This window comes from Podarcis bocagei (genome assembly GCF_964188305.1).
Source record: "Podarcis bocagei genome assembly, chromosome: 6".
Lineage (NCBI taxonomy): Eukaryota > Metazoa > Chordata > Lepidosauria > Squamata > Lacertidae > Podarcis > Podarcis bocagei.
Window position 1 is genome coordinate 101,796,505 of NC_138130.1, and position 22,431 is coordinate 101,818,935.

General features: G+C 46.0%; 1 protein-coding gene and 1 long non-coding RNA gene across 6 annotated transcripts in view; one reads left to right on the forward strand and one right to left on the reverse strand.

Annotated features, from left to right (window-relative positions):
• FAM168A (family with sequence similarity 168 member A) overlaps nucleotides 1-22,431 on the reverse strand; it is a 168,934-nt gene that overhangs the window by 127,610 nt on the left and 18,893 nt on the right. For all 5 annotated transcript variants that reach the window (XM_081197463.1, XM_081197460.1, XM_081197464.1 and 2 more), the window contains exon 2: nucleotides 9,100-9,197. The gene's annotated coding sequence lies outside the window, so the exon portion shown is untranslated. The remainder of the gene's footprint in view (nucleotides 1-9,099; nucleotides 9,198-22,431) is intronic.
• LOC308588853 overlaps nucleotides 1-22,431 on the forward strand; it is a 271,876-nt gene that overhangs the window by 55,454 nt on the left and 193,991 nt on the right. The gene's annotated exons all lie outside the window — the stretch shown is intronic.

The following is a 22,431-nucleotide window of genomic DNA, read 5'->3' on the forward strand; positions in this document are numbered from 1 at the left end:
ACCGACTGACAACAGCTGCCCATGATTTTGCAGTTTGCTGGTGAGGAATACACTTCTTATTTATCACTGTATGTATTTCTGTTTTAACTGATCTAATACAGATAGAATGCATGCATGCATTTTAGTGCTGTTTTATTATGCTTTGTTCATAAGTTTGATGTGCATTGCCCTGGGCACTTTCTGAAGAAGGGCAATTTAGAAAGAATGCATCTCTTCATTTTGTTGTAGTATTCAACCATAAGCAATGGTATTCCTTTAGTACTGGCACCATTCATACCATACCACAGATCTTCCTTCTGCCCTGAACCGGTTTAATAATAATAATAATAATAATAATAATAATAATAATAATAATAATTAATAATAATAATAATAAATTATTTGTACCCCGCCCATCTGGCTGGGTTTCCCCAGCCACTCTGGGCGGCTTCCATAGATCCAAAAATACAGTAAAATATCACAGATAAAAAACTTCCCTGAACAGGGCTGCCTTAAGATGTCTTCTAAATGTCAGGTAGTTATTTATCGCTTTGACATCTGATGGGAGGGCGTTCCACAGGGCGGGTGCCACTACCGAGAAGGCCCTCTGTCTGGTTCCCTGTAGCTTTGCTTCTCGCAATGAGGGAACCGCCAGAAGGCCCTGGGCGATGGACCTCAGCGTCCGGCCAGAACGATGGGGGTGGAGACGCTCCTTCAGGTATACTGGGCCGAGGCTGTTTAGGGCTTTAAAGGTCAACACCAGCACTTTGAATTGTGCTCAGAAACGTACTGGGAGCCAATGTAGGTCTTTCAAGACCGGTGTTATGTGGTCTCGGCGGCCGCCCCCAGTCACCAGTCTAGCTGCCGCATTCTGGATTAGTTGTAGTTTCCGAGTCACCTTCAAAGGTAGCCCCACGTAGAGCGCATTGCAGTAGTCCAAGCGGGAGATAACTAGAGCATGCACCACTCTGGCAGTCCGCGGGCAGGTAGGGTCTCAGCCTGCATACCAGGTGGAGTTGGTAGACAGCTGCCCTGGACACACAATTGACCTGTGCCTCCATGGACAGCTGTGACTCCAAAATGACTCCCAGGCTGCGCACCTGGTCCTTCAGGGGCACAGTTACCCTATTCAGGACCAGGGAGTCCTCCACACCAGCCCGCCCCTGTCCCCCAAAAACAGTACTTCTGTCTTGTCAGGATTCAACTTCAATCCATTAGCCGCCATCCATCCTCCAACCGCCTCCAGGCACTCACACAGGACCTTCACCGCCTTCACTGGTTCTGATTTGAAAGAGAGGTAGAGCTGGGTATCATCTGCATATTGATGGACACCCAGTCCAAACCCCCTGATGATCTCTCCCAGCGGCTTCATATAGATGTTAAATAGCATGGGGGAGAGGACGGAACCCTGAGGCACCCCAGAAGTGAGGGCCCAGGGGTCTGAACACTCATCCCCCACCACCACTTTCTGAACACGGCCCAGGAGGAAGGAGCGAAACCACTGTATGACAGTGCCCCCAGCTCCCAGCCCCTCTAGACGGTCCAGACGGATGTTATGGTCGATTGTATCAAAGGCCGCTGAGAGATCCAGCAGAACCAGGAAACAACTCTCACCTTTGTCCCTAGCTCGCCGGAGATCATCAACCAGCGCGACCAAGGCAGTTTCAGTCCCATGGTGAGGCCTGAATCCCGATTGGAAGGGATCCAAATGGTCCGCATCCTCCAGGCGTGCCTGGAGTTGTTCAGCAACCACGCGCTCAATCACCTTGCCCAAGAGTGGAAGATTTGAGACTGGGCGATAGTTGGCCATACTGGCCGGGTCTAAAGATGGTTTTTTAAGAAGCGGTTTAATGACCGCCTCTTTCAGCGGATCTGGGAATGTTCCCTCACAGAGGGAAGCATTCACCACCCCGCAGAGCCCATCGCCCAGCCCTTCCCGGCTTGCTTTTATTAGCCAGGATGGGCAAGGATCAAGGAGACAGGTGGTTGGTTTCACGCGTCCAAGCAGCCTGTCCACATCCTCGGGGGTAACGGATTGAAATTGATTCCATGCAACTTGACCAGACAGAGCTCTAGCACTCTCCCGCCCCGGCCCTGCTCCCATGGTGGTGTCTAGCTCCTTCCGAATATGAGTGATTTTATCTGCAAAAAACTTAGCAAAATCATTGCAGGAGATCTTGGGGTCTTTACAAGGCCCCGGTGGTAAAGGTGGTTCCGTTAAATTGCGAACCACCTGAAAGAGTCTCCTGCTACTATTTCCTGCAGATGCAATAGAGGCAGTGAAGAAAGTCTTCTTCGCCGTTGCTATCGCCACTTGGTAGGCTCGACGTTGAGCTCTAACCTGTGTCCGGTCAGATTCGGAGTGAGTTTTCTGCCACCGACGCTCTAGCCGTCTCAGCGATTGTTTCATCGCCCTCAGCTCCGAAGAAAACCACGGGGCTGTCCGGGCTCCATGCAATCGGAGAGGGCGCTTCGGAGCCAGACAGTCGATAGCCCTGGTTAACTCCGCATTCCAGCAGGCCACCAGGGAATCAGCTGAAAGGCCATCAACATGGGCTAAAGGATCCCCAACCACTCTCTGGAAACCATTTGGATCCATTAAGTGGCGGGGGCGGACCATCCGAATTGGTCCCACCTCCTGCAGAGGGGAAGGGTCGCGGAGAAGTCCAGTTGAACCAGGAAGTGATCTGACCATGGCACTTCTTTTGTTTCACTTTTACTTAGTGTCAGATCACCCACGTCACTAGAGGTGAACACCAGGTCTAAGGCATGTCCATGACTATGAGTTGGGCCAAACTTATTCAGGGACAGCCCCATGGAGGCCATGCTTTCCACGAAGTCCCGAGCAGCCCCTTGTAAGGTCGTGTCGGCATGGATGTTAAAATCCCCTAGGACAACCAAACTAGGTGTCTCCAGGAGAAAATCCGCCACGCCCTGAAGCAGCTCGGACAGGGAATCCTTGGTGCAGCGGGGAGGTCGGTACACCAAAAGGAATCCTGTACTGCCCCTATTGCCCAACTTCCAGAACATGCACTCAGAGAACTGGATCTTCCCAGTAGGACGCCTGGTGCAAGCTAGTGACTTCCTAAAAATCACTGCAACCCCCCCTCCCCGCCCATATGACCTGGGTTGCTGTGCGTAAGAGAAACCTGGTGGGAAAGCAGCGGCAAGGACAGGCCCGTCTGCTTCCTCCAACCAGGTCTCTGTCACACATGCCAGGTCAAATCCTTCATCCACAATCAGGTCATGGATGGCAGTGGTTTTATTCATCATTGACCTGGCATTGCACAGCAACACTTTCAGGTCATGTGGGTTTCCCCTGTTGATTCCAGTATCCATCCGGTCAAGGCCAGACCCCGAGGCAGGGATAGTCTTCAAACAACGACTAAACCTGCCTCCTCGGTAATGACATGGTCTGGTCTTAGCGTAACTCCGCCTCTTGCCCATGATCACCGAGATCGGATGTCCCAGTGCTTCCCCCCCCTGTGGAACTTGTCCCAGCCATCGTGTTGGCTGGGGAGCCACTCCCAGGCAGCCCTGATCCCGCCCCTTAAAAACAAAACACAAACTATACAGAACCAATAAAACAACAACAACAAAAAGGAACAGAACAATTATACTAAAATTAATCCCCAACCAACTATCCATCCCACCCACCCACCCCCAACAAAGGAAAAAAGGGGGGAAAGGAATAAAAATTTAAATTGCCACCGACTGCTTGAGGACATTTTAAAGCACATTAACCACCTGGAACAGGGAAGCAATGGCAGAACACTTCCCACACTTCCCCAAAAGTTTGTTCCAAATAAGGGCCTGGGCCTTATAAGGGCCCTAAATGCCTTCTTCCTTCCTAGCATCTTACAAGTTCTTGTTGGAACCCAGAGATCTGAAACGTTTCCTCCAGCCCAAACTTTCTCGGAAATCTGCTCATGTTGCTGGATCCTTTTCCTCACTCAGACTTCTTCTTGACTCTGCCACTGCAACATCCTCTCTGCCTGGTCTTCCCCCCTGCCTTTCCCACATCTCTAATCCATACAGAATGCCTCTGAGCTCACTTCTCTGCTGCTCCTGCTATGATCGTGTCATTCCCCATCAGCTTACTTTTAAGCCTCTCCCCCTCTGTGTCCCTTCCTTCCCCTTACATCCCTTCTTGCTTACTTCAGATTCCTCCCGTTGTCTCGGCCTTTAATTCCAGTCTCTTTACAGCAGCCTTCCTTTCTCTCTTCTTAAGCCTCCCCTCAAAGTCCACTTTTGAGCAAAGCGTATTCTGATCCACCCTGAGCTTAAACAGTTTACCTGCTCTGTCTCTTTCACACACCTCCCAAAATATCCTAACACAAATCGTTAAGGTTGCTGCACACATTAAGGCGGATACCTAAAATTCTTTACACGTATAGCTAAAAAATGGGGGGGGGGTGTGCTCACAGATATGTGACAGGAGTACTCAAACCCAAAAGCAGGGATTGGCCTCATTTCCCTGTGGAATAAAAGATGGATGTGCTGTTGCATGGTGTGTGTGTGTGTGTGTGTGTGTGTGTGTGTGTGTGTGGAGGCCATAAGCCTTCTTGGCTGGACCATGAGTCAATGGCAAAGCTTTGCATGTAGGTTCAATCCCCAGCATTTCCTGATAAAAGGATCAGGAAGAACACAATTCCCCACAGAGGTCAGTCTGGAGATGATTCCTGTTTTATATCCCTTAGTGTCTTACCTATTAAAAAAAAAAAATACATTATGAGAGAGTATTTAGTTTATCCTGCCTTCTCCAACGTGGGAGTAAGTTAGGTGCTGTGTCTGCCTGCGTGAGCATGCACAGCGTGGGTGGAGCTGTGGTCTAAACCACTGAGCCTCTTGGGCTTGCCAATCAGAGGTTTGGTGGTTCAAATCCCAGTGATGGGGTGAGCTCCCATGACTCTGTCCCAGCTCCTGCCAACCTAGCAGTTTGAAAGCATGCCAGTGCAAGTAGATAAATAGGTACTGCTGCAGCAGGAAGGTAAATGGCATTTCCGTGCGCTCTGGCTTCCGTCACGGTGTCCCGTTGCGCCAGAAGTGGTTTAGTCCTGCAGGCCACACGGCCAGGAAAGCTGTCTGTGGACAAACACCGGCTCCCTCAGCCTGAAAGCGAGACGAGCACTGCAACCCCATAGTCGCCATTGACTGGACCTAACCAGCCAGGGGTCCTTTACCTTTACCTACCTGCACCTGCCTCCAAAGCACTTAGTGATGGGAATGCGAACCCAGGTCAAAACGTGGCCCTAAAGAGCAATCTAAAAATCCACAGAAGATGCCAAGAACATTCCAAAAGTCTTTCCTGCCCGCTCTACTGTTTTGCTCCCAGACAGGAGGTTTATTTACTGATACAGCAGTGGAAAACCTCAGGCCTAGGGGCCAAATGCAGGCCTCTCTAGTCAGGCCTTGGAAGTATCCTGAGGCCACAAAGGTCATTTTCCACATCTTCAGGTGCTTTTGCCAGGCAAGAATGTATTCTCATAACGTGATAGTGGTTCTTGCTTGCCTTGATGAAAAGAGGTGGGCGGGTGTAGAAACCTGAATTACGCATGGCTGCAATACAGTCTACTGTACAAATCACAGCCCCTACCAACTTTTTGCCTCTGCCCACTATAGGCATACGGCCCCCAGAAGCTTCCTTGGAAAGGAATGTGCCCCTCAGATGGGACAAGGTTCCCCACCCTTGACTCAAGCTTCAGCATTCGCTCATCTCTCACAGGCACTGCCGCATTTGCTTGTCTTTCTCAGGCAACGCATCTCAGTGGCTCTCCCACGTAAGCTGTCTAAAATTTAAATTAGGACTTGCCAAGAAAGCTGAAATCTTAATTTGCCTCTTACTAAATAACAAAGGCTTGTTTCTTTGACCCACAGCATTTATGGGGCATGTCTGGAGGAGGCACTTAATCACAATAATTTGTAGTGGCTCAGAAACTTTCAGATTTCATGACAGCCTGGCATTAAAAGACGCCACAAAACAAGAATGACAAGCTATAAGGAGCCCCAAAACCTTGTTCTGAGGCTGGCTTTGGATTTTATTTTAGAGAATTCGTGGGGTTTTCCCCCCCCCCCTTTTTAACCAAGATAGCGCTGTCATATGATGTCCATGGGACTATCCTGAAGGAAACCAGACTTGCAACTTTGGTATCTATTTAACAAAAGTAAGGCCAATGGAAACAGGAAGCGTTTACGGGCTAAGACGACCCAGCTTATTAACTCAACTTTGTGATTCAAAAGCACTTCACAAAGACCCAGGTATATTCAAGCACAGCATGTTCAGCCTACAAAATTGTCAGCAGGCTGTACGCAGAGAACACACACTTACCAATACAAACAAGGCTGGCGCGCCAGGAAAAACACAGTAAATTATACATCAGAAATAAAGAGCTGCTACTTCCAGCCAGGCTTTTGAAGGCAGAACTATGTAGGACATGCTCAGTGGGAAGGCACCATGAAAAAGCAGGTACAAGCGAGCAAACCTCTTGTTCTAATCTCATCCCAGCCACTTAAAGATTTCCCACTGCTGAGAAGCCTGCTGCACTTTTCCAGGAAATAGGAAATCACTAAGCTGGTCACCCACCAGGCTCTATTCAATAAGGTCTCTCGGCATCCTTCATTCTGCACTAGATTTGAGAAGATATTTATGTACTCAAGTTTTGGACTGACCGCGCTCTTCTCCCAATCCTTGCCAAAACCCATCAGACAATCTTATGCTTCAAATGTTTCGTTTTCAAAAGAGAAGAAAAAAACACAAAGCAAATTGCTCAAAAGCCACATAGAGAAAGGACGGTGCTGCTTCAGAGGGTTTGGTTTCACGCTGAGCAGTAGCTACCAAATCATGTGATCTACAGAGGCTCAGGAGCAAGATCTGAAGAGCAAACAGATGAGCTAAGCTGAAGTCATTTTCCCTGCAGAGCTAAAGAGAAAAGCCTGGGCACCAGAAAGCCATGAATCAGGGGTGGGAAACCTGTGGCCCTCCAGACATGGCTGGACCACAGCTCCCGTTAATCCCGGATCACTGGATATGTTGGCAGAGGCTCATAGAAACTGGAGTCCAGCAATGTCTGGAGGAACACTGGTCCCCTACTTCTCCCATACATGAAGTTCTAGGATACGATGTTCAACCATCTGCCTAGCAGCAAGTGTCAAAATCCCCCAGTAGAGACCAGTGGTCTAGCTGCTGCTCCACTGGCTTCCTGATCTTTTCCAAATAAATAATACTACTAATAATAATTTATTATTTATACCCCACACATTTGGCTGGGCCTCCCCAGCCACTCTGGGCTGCTTCCAACAAAGATTAAAAATACATTAAAATGTCACACATTAAAAACTGCCCTGAACAGGGCTGCCTTCAGATGTCTTCTAAATGTCAGGTAGTTGTTTAATCTCTTTGATATCTGATGGGAGGGTGTTCCACAGGGCGGGCGCCACTACCGAGAAGACCCTCTGCCAGCTTCCCCTGGTTCACTTTGTGATCCTAACCCATTTATTTATTTCATGCCAAGTCACCCACCAGCCTAGGCCATCTTCTCTTTTATGTTTCCTAAACACAATGTAGTGGCGTTTCCGTGCGCTGCTCTGGTTCGCCAGAAGCGGCTTGGTCATGCTGGCCACATGACCCGGAAGCTGTATGCCGGCTCCCTCGGCCAGTAAAGTGAGATGAGTGCCGCAACCCCAGAGTTGTCCGCAACTGGACCTAACGGTCAGGGGTCCCTTTACCTTTAAACACAATGTAGACAATTCCTTCTCAACATGAAGGCTGTCTCCGTTGCATCTGTGAGCTGCTGAGCAAAAGATCTACAACAGGCCCATCCCTGGGCAAGAGGTCTTCTCCAACCGTAGAAAGATAACGACGCTCAATTCAGTTCACAGATTCAAAATCTCAAATTCACAGAGAATGGTCTCCTGAGCTTCACAAAAGAACCAAGAAGTGAAATATATTTAGGTGCTAGGCAAAAACATTTCTCTTCTGCCAGGCCTTTGGATAATTAAACAATCTGTGGCCTTTTAAAATGGGGGTGGGCTATTTTTGTTTGTTTGTCACTATGTTATGTATTTTTGTGTTTTTATATAACCCTCATTTTTCAAAATCCTGAAATAAACAGACAGAGTTTTTCTTCCTTTCTCTTAACAACAGGACTCGTGGACATTCAAGGAAGCTGCATGTTGAAATATTCAAGACAAGATAAAATAAAGTACTTATTTGAGCAGTACATAGTCCAAACTATGGAACTCACTCCTACTGGGGGCACTGCTGGCCACCAACATAAAGGTAAAGGTAAAAGACCCCTGACAGTTAAGTCCAGTCGTGAACGACTCTGGGGTTGCGGCGCTCATCTCACTTTACTGGCCGAGGGAGCCAGCGTTTGTCCACAGACAGTATTTCTGGGTCATGTGGCCAGCATGATTAAGCCGCTTCTGGCGAACCAGAGCAGTGCACAGAAATGCCGTTTACCTTCCTGCCAGAGCAGTACCTACTTATCTACTTGCACTGGTGTGCTTTCGAACTGCTAGGTTGGCAGGAGCAGGGACCGAGCAACGGGAGCACACCCCACTGTGGGGATTCGAACTGCCGACCTTCCGATCAGCAAGCCCTAGAGTCAGTGGTTTAGACCACAGTGCCACCAACTTAGATGGCTTTAAAAGAAGATTGTTACTGTTTTTCATTTCGTTTCTACATCACTTTATATTTTTAAGAAAAAAATCATGGAAGAGAGGGCTATTGATGGCTACTAGCCATGCTGGTTACGTTCTATAACCACTTTTGGAGACAGTATGCATCTGAATATCAGTTGCTGAGAGTCACAAGTGGCAAAAGAGCTGTCCTGTCCGACTTGCCTTGTAGGCACCTGGTTGAGAACCATGAAAATAGGAAGCTGAACTAGACAGGCTTGGACATCAGTCCGTCTCTTCTTAGGTTCTTAAAATGTTTTAATCTTATTGCATATTATAATCTCAAAATCTCTGCAAAGTGCCCAGTTAATACCAGAGTTTTACAAGGCCCTTCTCAGCAGATATACGTTCTATTGTGTGGTTTAGGATCTGAAGGAAAAACTGGTTGAAATTCCGAGCAAAGATGAAGTCTGTTGAGGCCGTAAGGATAAAGTTTGGTACCTTTTATAGATGAAAGATATCCTTCAGCTGAAAATAGTTCCAAACGTATTTCGTCTATGACTGTGGGGCCAGGGAAGTCTTCACAGCATTCCACAACTCTAAAACAGCAAACAACAAAGGAAGAGGTGAAAACACGCCCATAACTTGCTGCAAGACATGGCCCTGTGAAGAGCGATTGGTTAAATTTACCTAACAGTGTAGATAACAGCAAAAGCATGAAGCAGAGTGTAGTGGTTCTAGGCGTTGCTCGTGCGTAAGCCGGTGCAAACACCTGGCTGGGTTGCCTAAGTGAACCTTTTCTGTCCGGACAGCCACTCTCCCGTGGCTGTCTCAATCGCTGGCAGAATCTGTCAGTGGGCGTTTCTTAAACTTCTTCCAGCAAAGAAGCTCTTTGATGCCTAGTCTCCTCCTACTCTCTCTGCGCGAAAGCCTTCTGCGCAAGGAGGGCGTAGGCAGCGGAGGACCCCTACTCTCCCCGCTGGTCCCCGGCAAGGAGTCATGGGACCGCCTCGCCGCTTGCCCCATCTGCCCCCCTTCTCCACTGGTGCTACACTGATTCTCTTCCCCAGAAGATGGGCTGCCTCTCCCAATCCCGGGACGCTCCCCGGAATCCCTCTGGATTTTGCTCTCTCCCTCCGTCTTTCTTCAAAACCAGGCAGCATCTGACATGAACCATCTTGAGCAGTTTGATGCCTTTTAGTTGTGGCCTTACCAGCTTATTTCCCCATATAGCCAAAAAAACTTTCCTCATGACTGAATCTCCACACTGGGAAAAGCATCAGCTGCGGAATTTCTTATACAACTGTTAAAAGCAGGAGAACCTTGCCAGTATTTTTTTAAAACTTATTTTCAAAAAGACTTTGACCAGTTGGTGACAGCCCAGTAGCAGCTTCCCAAATTCCCATATAAAAGCAGTATCATAGAAGACCCTGCAAAACAAAAAAATGTCTGGGAGGTGGGAGGTGGAAATAAACTTTGGTGGAAAGTTCATTAGGCATCAAAGAAGCAGCCTGGTCAAGATCACTTGCTTTCAAACCCACGTTTATCTTCAGCCTCAAAATCAAGGCTACTAAAAAAGCACCTCACTATTCAGCCAACCAAATTATGTCCAAAACTAACTCCAGTAAAATGAATATGATATGGAAAATAAAAGAGATATTCTCGGATAGGAGTGCAGTGGGGCAGATCTCAGCTATTAACAAAAAAAAGCTTAACATGGGACAAAGATAAATCACAGCACCTGCACTAACAGACTCCAGGTAAAAAAAGGTAAAGGACCCCTGGACAGTTATGTCCAGTCAGGGGCGACTATGGGGTTGCGGCGCTCAGCTCGCTTTCAGGCCAAGGGACCCAGCATTTGTCCACAGACAGCTTTCCGGGTCATGTGGCCAGCAGGACTAAACTGCTTCTGGAGCAACAGGACACCGTGATGGAAACCAAAATGCATGGAAACGCTGTTTACCTTCCCGCCGATACAGTAACTATTTATCTACTTGCACTGGTGTGCTTTGAAACTGCTAGGTTGGCAGGAGCTGGGACAGAGCAATGGGAGCTTACTCTGTCGCGGGGATTTGAACTGTTGAACTTCCGATCAGCAAGCCCAAGAGGCTCAGTGTTTAGACCACAGCGCTACCTGCATCCCAGACTCCAGGTACTGTATTGTTGACAGGCCAAAGACTTCCCAAAATCCAAATCACGCACATGCACACAAACTGCCAAACAACATTTTCAAGGAGTAACATAAACACAGGCAGCAGCCTGGGCAAACACCATCATATCAACCCTCTGTGATGTCTTGGCATATTTCCCTTCAGGCACCTTCATCCAAGTTGCATTCCTAATTTCAGAAAGCCATCTCTAATGTTATTCAACTTCATTTTATTAAGTTTGTTTCACAAACGCGCGCACACATTTGCGGAGGCAACTAGGGACACAGGCTCACATCCAAGACTCTTGGAACAAACTGCCTGAACAGCCCAGTACTAAGCGACTCAGATGAAAGTTTATGTGAAAGATCATGAAGTAATGCATAACCTGTCACTCTTCCTCCACTTCCTTTGGTTTAAGGTTACATATTTGAATATGTAGCCGGGTGCATTGCAGTGAAAGACAGAACACATGCAAAAGCACAGAGGTGGGCATGAATTAGGATACATGGACAGGGATCTAGTTGCCAAAGGAGATCAATCAGTTGGTGTTTGATCAAGCTACAAAAGGTCTGCTGAGGAACACTAACAGAATGGGATACAAATGACACCATCAAGAATGGATTAAGAAGTGAAGGAGGATTCATTAGGAGTGCAGAGGTGGTACCAGCAGCAGGAGAAAGGTAAAAGGTAAAGGTAAAGGACACCTGGACGGTTAAGTCCAGTCAAAGGTAACTATGGGGTTGCAGCACTCATCTCGCTTTCAGGCCAAGGGAGCCGGCGTTTGTCCACAGACAACTTTCCGAGTCTTGTGGCCAGCATGACTAAACCGCTTCTGGCTCAACAGGACACCGTGACAGAAGCCAGAGTGCACGGAAATGCCGTTTACTTTCCTGCCACAGCGATACCTATTTATCTACTTGCACTTTGACACGCTTTCGAACTGCTAGGTTGGAAGGAGCTGGGACAGAGCGACAGGAGCTCACCCCATCGCGGGGATTCAAACTGCCGACCTTCTGATCGGCAAGCCCAAGAGGCTCAATGGTTTAGACCACAGCGCCACCCGCATCCCCCAGGAGAAAGGACTGTGAGATGGCTCACAGGGAGAGAAGAGCAGCAATAGAAGTTGCATGTCTTCTGTTTCTTAGCCTTATGAAGTCTTCAGCAGGTGACTCCAAGTTGATTTTGCAACTCTGGCCGCTCAGGTTCTAGGTGGTGCTCAGCAACCTAGGAGAATTCCAGACATTTTCCAACATTACTCAGGGCCTGGGGGGGGGGGGGATTCCATATAGCCTTGCAGTCTCAGACCAATGTTCATTTAGTCCAACATGCTATTTCTAGTATCAGCCAGCCAAATGCCCCATCAAAGCTCACCAGAAAGGACACAAAGGTGGCTGCATTCAACATTAATCACATAAACACATAATCTGAAGGCACTCATAAAGACAAAACAAAAACAACCAGGCCAAAGAGAAGGAGAGCCTAGACCATCACCAGAGAGCTGAGTGGCACTGCTCACCTAAGCCTCTAATCTCAGCCCCATCATGCACACTACAACTATCCCTTGCACATCTCGATCCATCACCCAACTCTTGTGTCACCAGGGGAAAGAGTCTCCTTTTCAGACGAGGGATTTTCTTGTGCCACAAACAGACCTTTTTTCCTAGCTTACATAAGAACGTAAGAATAGCCTGTGGTGCCTGTCAGTAGCTATGCTTCATATGTTAATGGGTGGCAGAAAAATGCCTTTTTTTCAGAGCTTCCTTTTTTTTCTTGTCGGAATGAAGGTTCATCACTAACACGGCAGGAATGGAAACCTATGCATTTCTGAGAGCTAAGAATAAGATGAAGTGAAATGGGCAAGTGTCTCCCCATCAAATAATTCATGGCAGAGGCTGATGTTAAAATCTGTTAAACTAGCTGGGATGCATGCTCGCGTGCACACACACACACACACACAACAACACACCTCTTCTCAATCTATTCTTCCCCCATGCCTGCTGGAAGGTTATTTCCTCTTCCAGTGGAGAGACAGCAATACCTGCAGCCTAGTGATTTTAGAAGACACAAAAGGAGAAAAGTACAGATATTATGTGGCCATCGGCCACAGTGTTTCACCCCTATCATCCAGCCTTGTCTTCTGGGTTCTCTTGCTTTCAATATATACCGTATTTTTTGCACCATAACACTCACTTTTTTCCTCCTAAAAAGTAAGGGGAAATGTCTGTGCGTGTTATGGAGGGAATGCCTATGGGTGGCATGCCTACGGATTTTCCTCCTCTAAAAACTACGTGCGTGTTATGGTCGGGTGCGTGTTATAGAGCGACAAATACGGTAAATGAAATCCCAACTCCTGCATGATACACCTTGTTGCCTTTCATAGCCAAGACTGTTTAAGGAAGCAAGATCTCACATCCCTTCACACAAATTAGGACCCATCACTCAATTTACCGAATCGGCAGGTTGCTCCTTAACTCTGTTTGTCATCATAACCAGGTTGTCAAAAAACATTTAAGAGGTATGGATTTTTCCATATTTTCAAATTAACGCAGGCTCACTGTACAAAATCCTGACTATACTCCTGAGTAAGTTCAACAGTTCTTAGTGAACTGGTCCCAATGACTGCCAGTCTGTTACTGGGCACAAATCAAGGTTCTGCTTTTAGCAATCAAAGTCCTAAACAACTTGGGATTAGGATATCCAAGGGACTGCCTTGTCCATGCTATGGGGAACTCAAAGTACCATAAGCCTCAGAGGTATGTTTAGCCTGTGCAAGAAACCAGACTTTTAGTGTTGCAGCTGAGGCTGAAATCAGGCAGGTACCTAGAATGATGGTGTTAGGTATCTACTGAATACATGTTTGTTTACAAAGGCATTCCCGAGGTGTAACCCAGCCATTTGTGAAAGATCAATTTTATATCTGATAAAACTGTTTCATCATTTTTAGAGTTTGTATGGACAGTTTTATTGTTTTAGAGTTTGTTGAATTGATTTTATTGTTTTACAGCTTTATTGTTTTTACTCTGCACACCATTTTGAAGGCTTTATACTGTGAAGTATACATTTATTATTAATAATAATAATAGTAGTAGTAATAATATTAAGTGCAGAGGTCAGCAACCTTTTTCAGCAGGGGGCCAGTTCACCATCCCTCAGACCTTGTGGGGGGCCGGACTATATATTTTTTTTGGGGGGGAGGGGAAATGAACGAATTCCTATGCCCCACAAATAACCCAGAGGTGCATTTTAAATAAAAGCACACATTCTGTTCATGTGAAAACACCAGGCAGGCCCCACAAATAACCCAGAGATGCATTTTAAATAAAAGGACACATTCTACTCATGTAAAAACACGCTGATTCCTGGACCGTCCGTGGGCTGGATTGGGAAGGCAATCCATGTTTGATCCTCCCCTTTCTTTTTAAACAAGGAGAACTTAAGATTCAACTTCAACACAACTGAACCGTTGAGCCCCACCTTCCACAGGGGCAGTAATAAACTTTACTTACTGGAAGGATATTTGACTTGGTTGTGTTTCTTCACCTGTGCTTTTCTTTGGGGGGGGGGGTTGCAATTTAATGAAATTCCTTTCTCGACTTGCAGGATGTGGACACGATTATTGGCAAGAGTCTGAGGATGTGTACTTTTCCCACAGATGCTGTCTGGCTCGATTTATAGCCAGTAGAAGCAGGCTGGCACGTTGAGGAGAATGAAAAGGCACTTGTTAAGGGACTCCTTTAGGGGGTGAGGAAGAAGAGCATGCATGAGAACAAAAAATATATAATACCATAGGGGAAGGACAGAGGTGACACACCCAGGGACATATTAACTAGGATAAAAGTCTATTTTATGGAAAGTGACCTCAGATGATTTGCATGTTAACACATGCAGCTCAGAATCCTGGAAACCATGCAAAGCTGCAGCACTGGGGGGAAATGCAAGCATCAAATTGAGTGCAGAAACATAGAATTGGGAAGGAAGCTGAGTGGTTGAGTTGCTGGCTGAGGCTGAAAAGCTATCATACTCTTTAATCCAAAATAATTCTCATCCTCCTAGTTCACAGCTTAAAAATATTCACCATAATATACTTGTTCTCCAAAAGTACAAAAGGTATTTAAATAAGGGTATTTAAAAGAAAAGTGCTGTGCATTATCTTGTCCCTGTGCTGTGAACCAAATTCCTGCCTCAGGACATAACCTGCCTCAGGACCAGAAATGGAAACCATGGTTTCAAATAGATTGCCAGTTCTGACTTGGAGCCAAGGGATGGTTTGTGGCAATCACAGTTGCCAGATGTAGATGTAGTAGTTAGTGTTGGTGTAGGACTGGGGAGACCTGGGTGTAAATTAAGGTTACCAGATTTTTTCCAACGAATCCAGGGACACTTTTTTTTTTGGAAAGGAGAAAAAAAAGGTATTTAAAAAGAAGTTATTTTAAAAAATTTAAAGAAATAATATATTATCTTCTGTGATCTCCTCTGTTGCACAGCCTTCCTCTGGGCCCGGCCTGCTCTCTTGGGAGCGCTAGCTGCCATGGAGTAGGCTCTGGTCGGGCCTGGGCTCCGCCACAAGTCCATGCCTTCCTGGTGCTCTCCTACCTCTTCTCAGCGGCAGCAGCAGCAGCAGCAGCGTGGCAAGGTTGGGGCTCCCCTCTTTTTTCTCCTTCCTCTTTCTCTCTCTTTCTTCTCCTTCTCCTCTCCTCCTTCTCCCTGCGTTGGCTCCGGGGTTTTCGTGGCCCTGGAGCACCGCTGGGCAGTCAGCCTGGTGGCAGGGTGCTCTCTCTCCTGGCTTAATTTGGGTCACCGTTGTGTGTGTGTGTGTGTGTGTGTGTGTCAGTGGTTCCCCAAGTTGACACGCTGGGCGTCCCCAGTTCCCCCTTGGCAGTGGTGCCCGCCATTTTGTCTTGCCAGAAGTCCCCATATGATATGTCTTGTGCCGTTGAACCAACCACGCAACATTCTTTCCCTACTAATAAATCTACAACACTTAAAATATAAATCCTGGGACATTAAATGAAATCCTGGGACATTCCGGGGACGGATTTTGTCCAGGGACAGATTTGTAAATCCGGGGACGTCTGGTAACCATAGTGTAAATCATAGAACCATTGAATTCCTCATAATAAAATTGTTAGTACATTTGCAAAGCTAAGCGGTGCCCAGTATGGTTTCAGATTGGATGGGGGCCCCACCGCAAGCTGAGATTCCTTCATTGCAGGGGGCTGGACTAAATGGTGCTTGATGTACCTTCCAACTCTACAATTCTCTGATTCTCTGAGGACTACTGGGTGACCTTGGGCCACTATCTCTCAACCTAACCTCCTTCACATGGTTATGGGGAGGATTAAAATAGGAGGGGGCCAAATACACTATCCTGAGCTCCCACGAGGAAAGGGATATAAATGTTATAATAAACAAGAAGTCTACTTAACATCTGTCTCAGAGTGTGGCGGCTCTGAAAAAAGCAACTTCCATGCTAGGAATCATTTAGAAAGGAACTAAAAATAAAGCTGACCAAATCATAATGTTGTTATATAAATCTATGGTGTGATCACATCTGGAATACTATGTACTGTGTACCAGCCATGCTGGCTATGCTCTGCCTTCACAATCGGATGTGCAAGTGCTTCTGAAAACCAGTTGCTGGAAACCATGGGAAGGAGACTACTCTTGTGATTGGATCCTGTTTGCGGGTTTCCTACGGGCATCTGACTGGCCGCTATGAGAACAGCATGCTGGACTAGATGGGCAGGGGTCTGATCCAGAAGGCTCTTCCTATGTCAGGGGTCTGCAACCTTTAAGACAAAAAGAGCCACTTGGACCCGTTTCCGAAGAAAAAACAACTGGGAGCCGCAAAACTCGGCATTATAAAAATAACTTGTCACTTTTTTATTATTTATTTGTTTGACCCCTCAGAATTACTCCTCCTCATAGAAATAAACGTTAAATTAACAAGTTACCTTTTTGTGTGTGTGTGTGTTCTTCACTCCCCTTCCAAACAGTGACCAGCGTACATGCCCCCTTTCAATGCAGTGACCAGCGTACATGCCCCTTACAATGTAGCGGGCGGGCGGGCAGGAAGGTGACGTTGGGACGGTGCGTGACTAACGCACGCACCGCCCCCATGTGACGTCACAGCCAGTACAGCGCCCACCACAGTGGGGAGTGTCGGAGCACACAATGTGCCTCCTCCCCTCATTAGTATCCGCCCCGGAGCCGCGGCAAAGGTGTAAAAGAGCCACATGCGGCTCCGGAGCCGCGGGTTGCAGACCCCTGTCCTATGTCCTTAAAAAGTTGAGATGTCCAAAAAAATTGCCAAAGCTCTGGCTCAGATTTGAGCTCTGTGGACCATTACAAAGCTTCACAAGCTCCCAAATTCTTCTCCAGCTTGGAATAAAATCCCAACCAGAGAAGAATTCCAAGCTTATCCACCACATGTAACCAGAGAGGGAAATAAGAACATCTGAACGCCTTCTTTCTCCTATTCACACAGTAAGTATAATTTAAAGGGATGAGAGGAGGGGGTTTAAGGGGAGCAGGAATGTGAGTGAGGGAGGGGCAATTTCCAGAGTAAAACTGGCTCAGAAAAACAAGCCTTTTCTGACTTTTGAGGGAAGAGCACCACTTGTTTCCAAGCCATTCCAATTTGCCCATCTCAATGAAAAAAATTGCTAACTTTCATGTGGTCACTACCCCATACTCCCAGAAATAATGAGCCCCTGAGATGTGGGCTGCAAGACAATGCACACTATGGCTGAATGAATGTTGTACCAAATTATTTGCTCTTTGGCAGCTCTTATTTTCCATCTGCAGCAGGAGACGGTTGTGGCGGCAGAAATCTCCACAAAAATCACCCTGGTGAGTTTTAGGTGAAAGCTAAGGCCATTCTGTTCATCAGAACACAGCACTTCAAAAGAGCATATATTATGTGTTCATGAAAAGATACACTGACTGCAGTTTTACACAAAGTGGTCACATTCCGGTGACAGAGAAAGAAATGCAGTCAAAGCAGAAATACGTTCTCTCTCACACACATGCTCACCCACTTTTCTTCTAGGACTTGCTGTTCTTTTAATAATGGCATTAGACATGTACAGAGACAGCTTCATTTTCAGTGTTATATTATGTGTTTGTTTAGGTCAGGGACTCAACTCCCATACCCAAACTACAGCATAGGATCCACTCTGAATTTTACGCAACCCACACACAGCCTCATCTTTTTAACCCTAAACACGGTTTAGCGTTGCATGTAAATGCAACCCGTGAGTTAGTACCAACGGACAGCTTCAGAAATTACAACTGCATATTAATCTCATCTCCCAAGTGAGAACATCCAGGACTTAGAAAACCACTGCTGTGTTGAACACACAATTAAAGCAAAAAGAGGGGAAGGGAGGGCAGTCCAATGTTTAAATAAAACATGTGTTTTACTTAAGATGGAACAGTTGTACAACACAACCATAAAACCTTCCTTGTCTTTTAATATTCTGAAATATTAACAGAGCTATAGGTGTTTTCTCTACTCATCACAACAAATTTCCAACCATTTCCATTGCTTAAGTTTATGATGTAGAAAGAAAAGTTTGTCATCCATGTTGTTGTTTAGTCGTTTAGTCGTGTCCGACTCTTCATGACCCCATGGACCAGAGCACACCAGGCACTACTGTCTTCCACTGCCTCCCGCAGTTTGGTCAGACTCATGCTGGTAGCTTCGAGAACACTGTCCAACCATTTCATCCTCTGTTGTCCCCTTCACCTTGTGCCCTCCATCTTTCCCAACATCAGGGTCTTTTCCAGGGAGTCTTCTCTTCTCATGAGGTGGCCAAAGTCTTGGAGCCTCAGCTTCAGGATCTGTCCTTCCAGTGAGCACTCAGGGCTGATTTCCTTAAGAATGGATACGTTTGATCTTCTTGCAGTCCATGGGACTCTCAAGAGTCTCCTCCAGCACCATAGAGAAGACTCTTGTCATCCATAAAAGATGCCAATCCTTTAAGTCGCCCCTCTTAATCAGAACCTCATTTTGGAACTCAACTGTTTTCTGCACACAGATCTCCTCAGGCTCTTTCTCTCAACTGATTGTTTGATGGTTTTAGGCATCATTATGCCTTATGCATTCTCAGCAATATTTTAAAGTGTGCCATGCCATTATTATAAATTACTGTGACAATGAAAAAAAAATCAGAATTTTCTCTGTAATTATTAATTCATCCTCCACCTGCAAGTACAAAAACCCAGCTCCAATAAGGCACTAAATGTATTTTCAATCTGTTATTGATAAAACACAGAACAGAGAGATCTTTTTCCTTTAGGGGCCTCTGTTTGTACCTAGAATACAGTCCAAACAAACCATCCTTCTGTATAAATTTCCCTCTAGCACTGTAATGAGTACAACAGAAAACCATGTTTGTAAACTTGTTTACTAGCTCTGCCACTTTCTGCTGCAACGTGAAATTTATTTATTTCTTAATTTAATAAATTTACATCCAGCCTTTCGGGGAAACTTCCTTGCAAGCTGACTTACAACAATATATTACAACAACACATTCGCAACATCATAAGGAAAAATAGTTAAAAATAAAACCACACAATCACAATAAAATTAAACAGCAGCAGCTAAGCAATTGGTCATCAAAGGATCTAGTCTAGTCCAGGACAGCATACTCTCAGCTAGAGGTATGGCATACAAGTTACTGCTGTTAAGCACTCACATGATACCCATTAGGAATTGTAGGCAGGTAAGGAGGAATCTTTGATGTAGGCTATAAGAATGACACAACCTTGATGGCAGAAAGTGAGGAGGAATTAAAGAACCTTTTAATGAGGGTGAAAGAGGAGAGCGCAAAGTATGGTCTGAAGCTCAACATCAAAAAAACGAAGATCATGGCCACTGGGCCCATCACCTCCTGGCAAATAGAAGGGGAAGAAATGGAGGCAGTGAGAGATTTTACTTTCTTGGGCTCCATGATCACTGCAGATGGTGACAGCAGTCACAAAATTAAAAGACGCCTGCTTCTTGGGAGAAAAGCAATGACAAACCTAGACAGCATCTTAAAAAGCAGAGACACCACCTTGCCGACAAAGGTCCGTACAGTGGTACCTCGGGTTAAGTACTTAATTCGTTCCGGAGGTCTGTTCTTAACCTGAAACTGTTCTTAACCTGAAGCACCACTTTAGCTAATGGGTCCTCCTGCTGCTGCCGCGCCACCAGAGCACGATTTCTGTTCTCATCCTGAAGCAAAGTTCTTAACCCGAGGTACTATTTCTGGGTTAGCAGAGTCTGTAACCTGAAGCGTATGTAACCTGAAGCATATGTAACCTGAGGTACCACTGTATAGTTAAAGCTATGGTTTTCCCAGTAGTGATGTATGGAAGTGAGAGCTGGACCATAAATAAGGCTAATGGCCGAAGAATGGATGCTTTTGAATTATGGTGCTGGAGGAGACTCTTGAGAGTCCTATGGACTGCAAGAAGATCAAACCGATCCATTCTGAAGGAAATCAGCCCTGAGTGCTCACTGGAAGGACAGATCCTGAAGCTGAGGCTCCAAGACTTTGGCCACCTCATGAGAAGAGAAGACTCCCTGGAAACGAACCGAATGTTGGGAAAGATGGAGGGCACAAGGAGAAGGGGATGACAAAGGATGAGATGGCTGGACAGTGTTCTCGAAGCTACAAACATGAGTTTGACCAAACTGCGGGAGGCAGTAGAAGACAGGAATGCCTGGCGTGCTCTGGTCCAGGGGGTCACGAAGAGTCGGACACGACTAAACGACTAAACAATATAAGAATCAAGACTCGGGTTCTCCCCATCCCTAGTCCTTCCTTCCCCTCCCCTTTAGTGCCTAGCCACACACTTTCCCATCCCAGGAGGGTTTCGTCCAAGTGAATAAAGTGGCAATTAACTTCTGTGTTGTACACAATTTGCAATTCTGCTCTGTCTATAAAAGGACTAGTAAAAATGGTGCAGGCTAATAACTTGTCCAGGCTTATTCACAGAGCTGTCTGATGCCAAGGCAGATGTTAAACCAGGTTATCAGAGCAGCACTGGCAAGTTCAACAGGCTAAAGTGCCAGGTTGCAGCCTCTAAGCGGCAGCGTCTAAGGTTGGCGCAACAGTGCAGAGGGGGGAAGACAGGGTCATTTTGCTAGAAGCCACAAGCATACAGCAGGGTAGGCACACAGGGTGGGGAAGTAAAAGGGGGAAGGGGAAAGACATAAAGCAGAGTTGGAAATAGGAGACACCAGGTTGGGAACTCGAGACAGACAAAATCACTTGGGAACGAAAGAGCAGAGGATCTTCCTGTGGAACAAGCAACAACCAACCATTACGCTTCTAGTTATTTAGTACTGAAAATGGTAACACCAAACTGGAACAGAAGCAGATAGAAAAAGTTTGAAAGCTCTTTGTCTTCTGGCCAAAACAGTTTCTCTTAATATGCAGCTTTTGTGGACAGCTAGATCTCAACAGCAAGGAGGACTGCTGCAGAAACACAAATACAGTGGTACCTCAGGTTACATACGCTTCAGGTTACAGACTCCGCTAACCCAGAAATAGTACCTTGGGTTAAGAACTTTGCTTCAGGAGGAGAACAGAAATCGTGCTCCGGCGGCGCAGCGGCAGCAGGAGGCCCCATTAGCTAAAGTGGTGCTTCAGGTTAAGAACAGTTTCAGGTTAAGAACGGACCTCCGGAACGAATTAAGTACTTAACCCAAGGTACCACTGTACCTAAATTCAAGGCCTGCCCATCTTGACACTACCTGTCTATGTCCCACTAAGTACTGTATATTGATTTCTTTTCAAAGCCCCATAAAGCAACAACATGTGTTATCCACACAGAGGTTTATCACCTGAAAGCTATTCTGCGTCCCGAGAAAATTACTTCTAGGACTGCCTATGGTCTGCTGTCATTGTAGCAATGCTGCGATTTTTGCGTGCAGGATTTTATGTCAACACTAATGCTCATTTATATTCACATGCACTAGTCAGTCCAATGTTGATGTCTTCAACAGAGTTCCTCAGAGGAATAAGACGACTTCGCATGGCACAAATCAATCACTGCAGTGGAGAGATTATCTCTTGTAAATATCTCTCCTTGGTAGTAAAAGAAAAAGAGAATCAGAATCAGAATCACTGATTTGTTTAACTTAAAAGTATATTTCCCAGCAGTTAAAGCAAACTAGGTTTAAGCTCGAAAATTCCCTATCATCCTCTCTTTTTGAAACTCTAACATGATCAGCGAAACAGGTGCTCTGACATGGCATGTTAGCATTTCCATAATATACTTGTTAACATTTTTATATCTGTGGATAATTGTAACACCTCATGCCATTTCCTTTCCTTCTTATGTAATTGCAACACCTGCAAACTCTAATGCTCATCACCCCATCATTAGTGGGGTGATCTATACCCTAGATCTATGAAGCTTTACAGAATTTAGCCCTTTTTAAGGTGAACTGGAGAACAAGAACACAGAAATACTCAGTGGAACGGTTAACTCCAGCTCCAGCCAATGCTAAAATATACAGCACTTTAGAAAAGCCTTGAACTTTACAACTTACCTGGTGCGTGACCATGAGTTCCACAAAGGCATATACAATGGAATTTCACATAGGCTACTAACATGCTTGCTACGAGCTTGTGGGATTTCAAGACTTCTTTACATTGTTCAAAGTTTCACATCCACACGACAA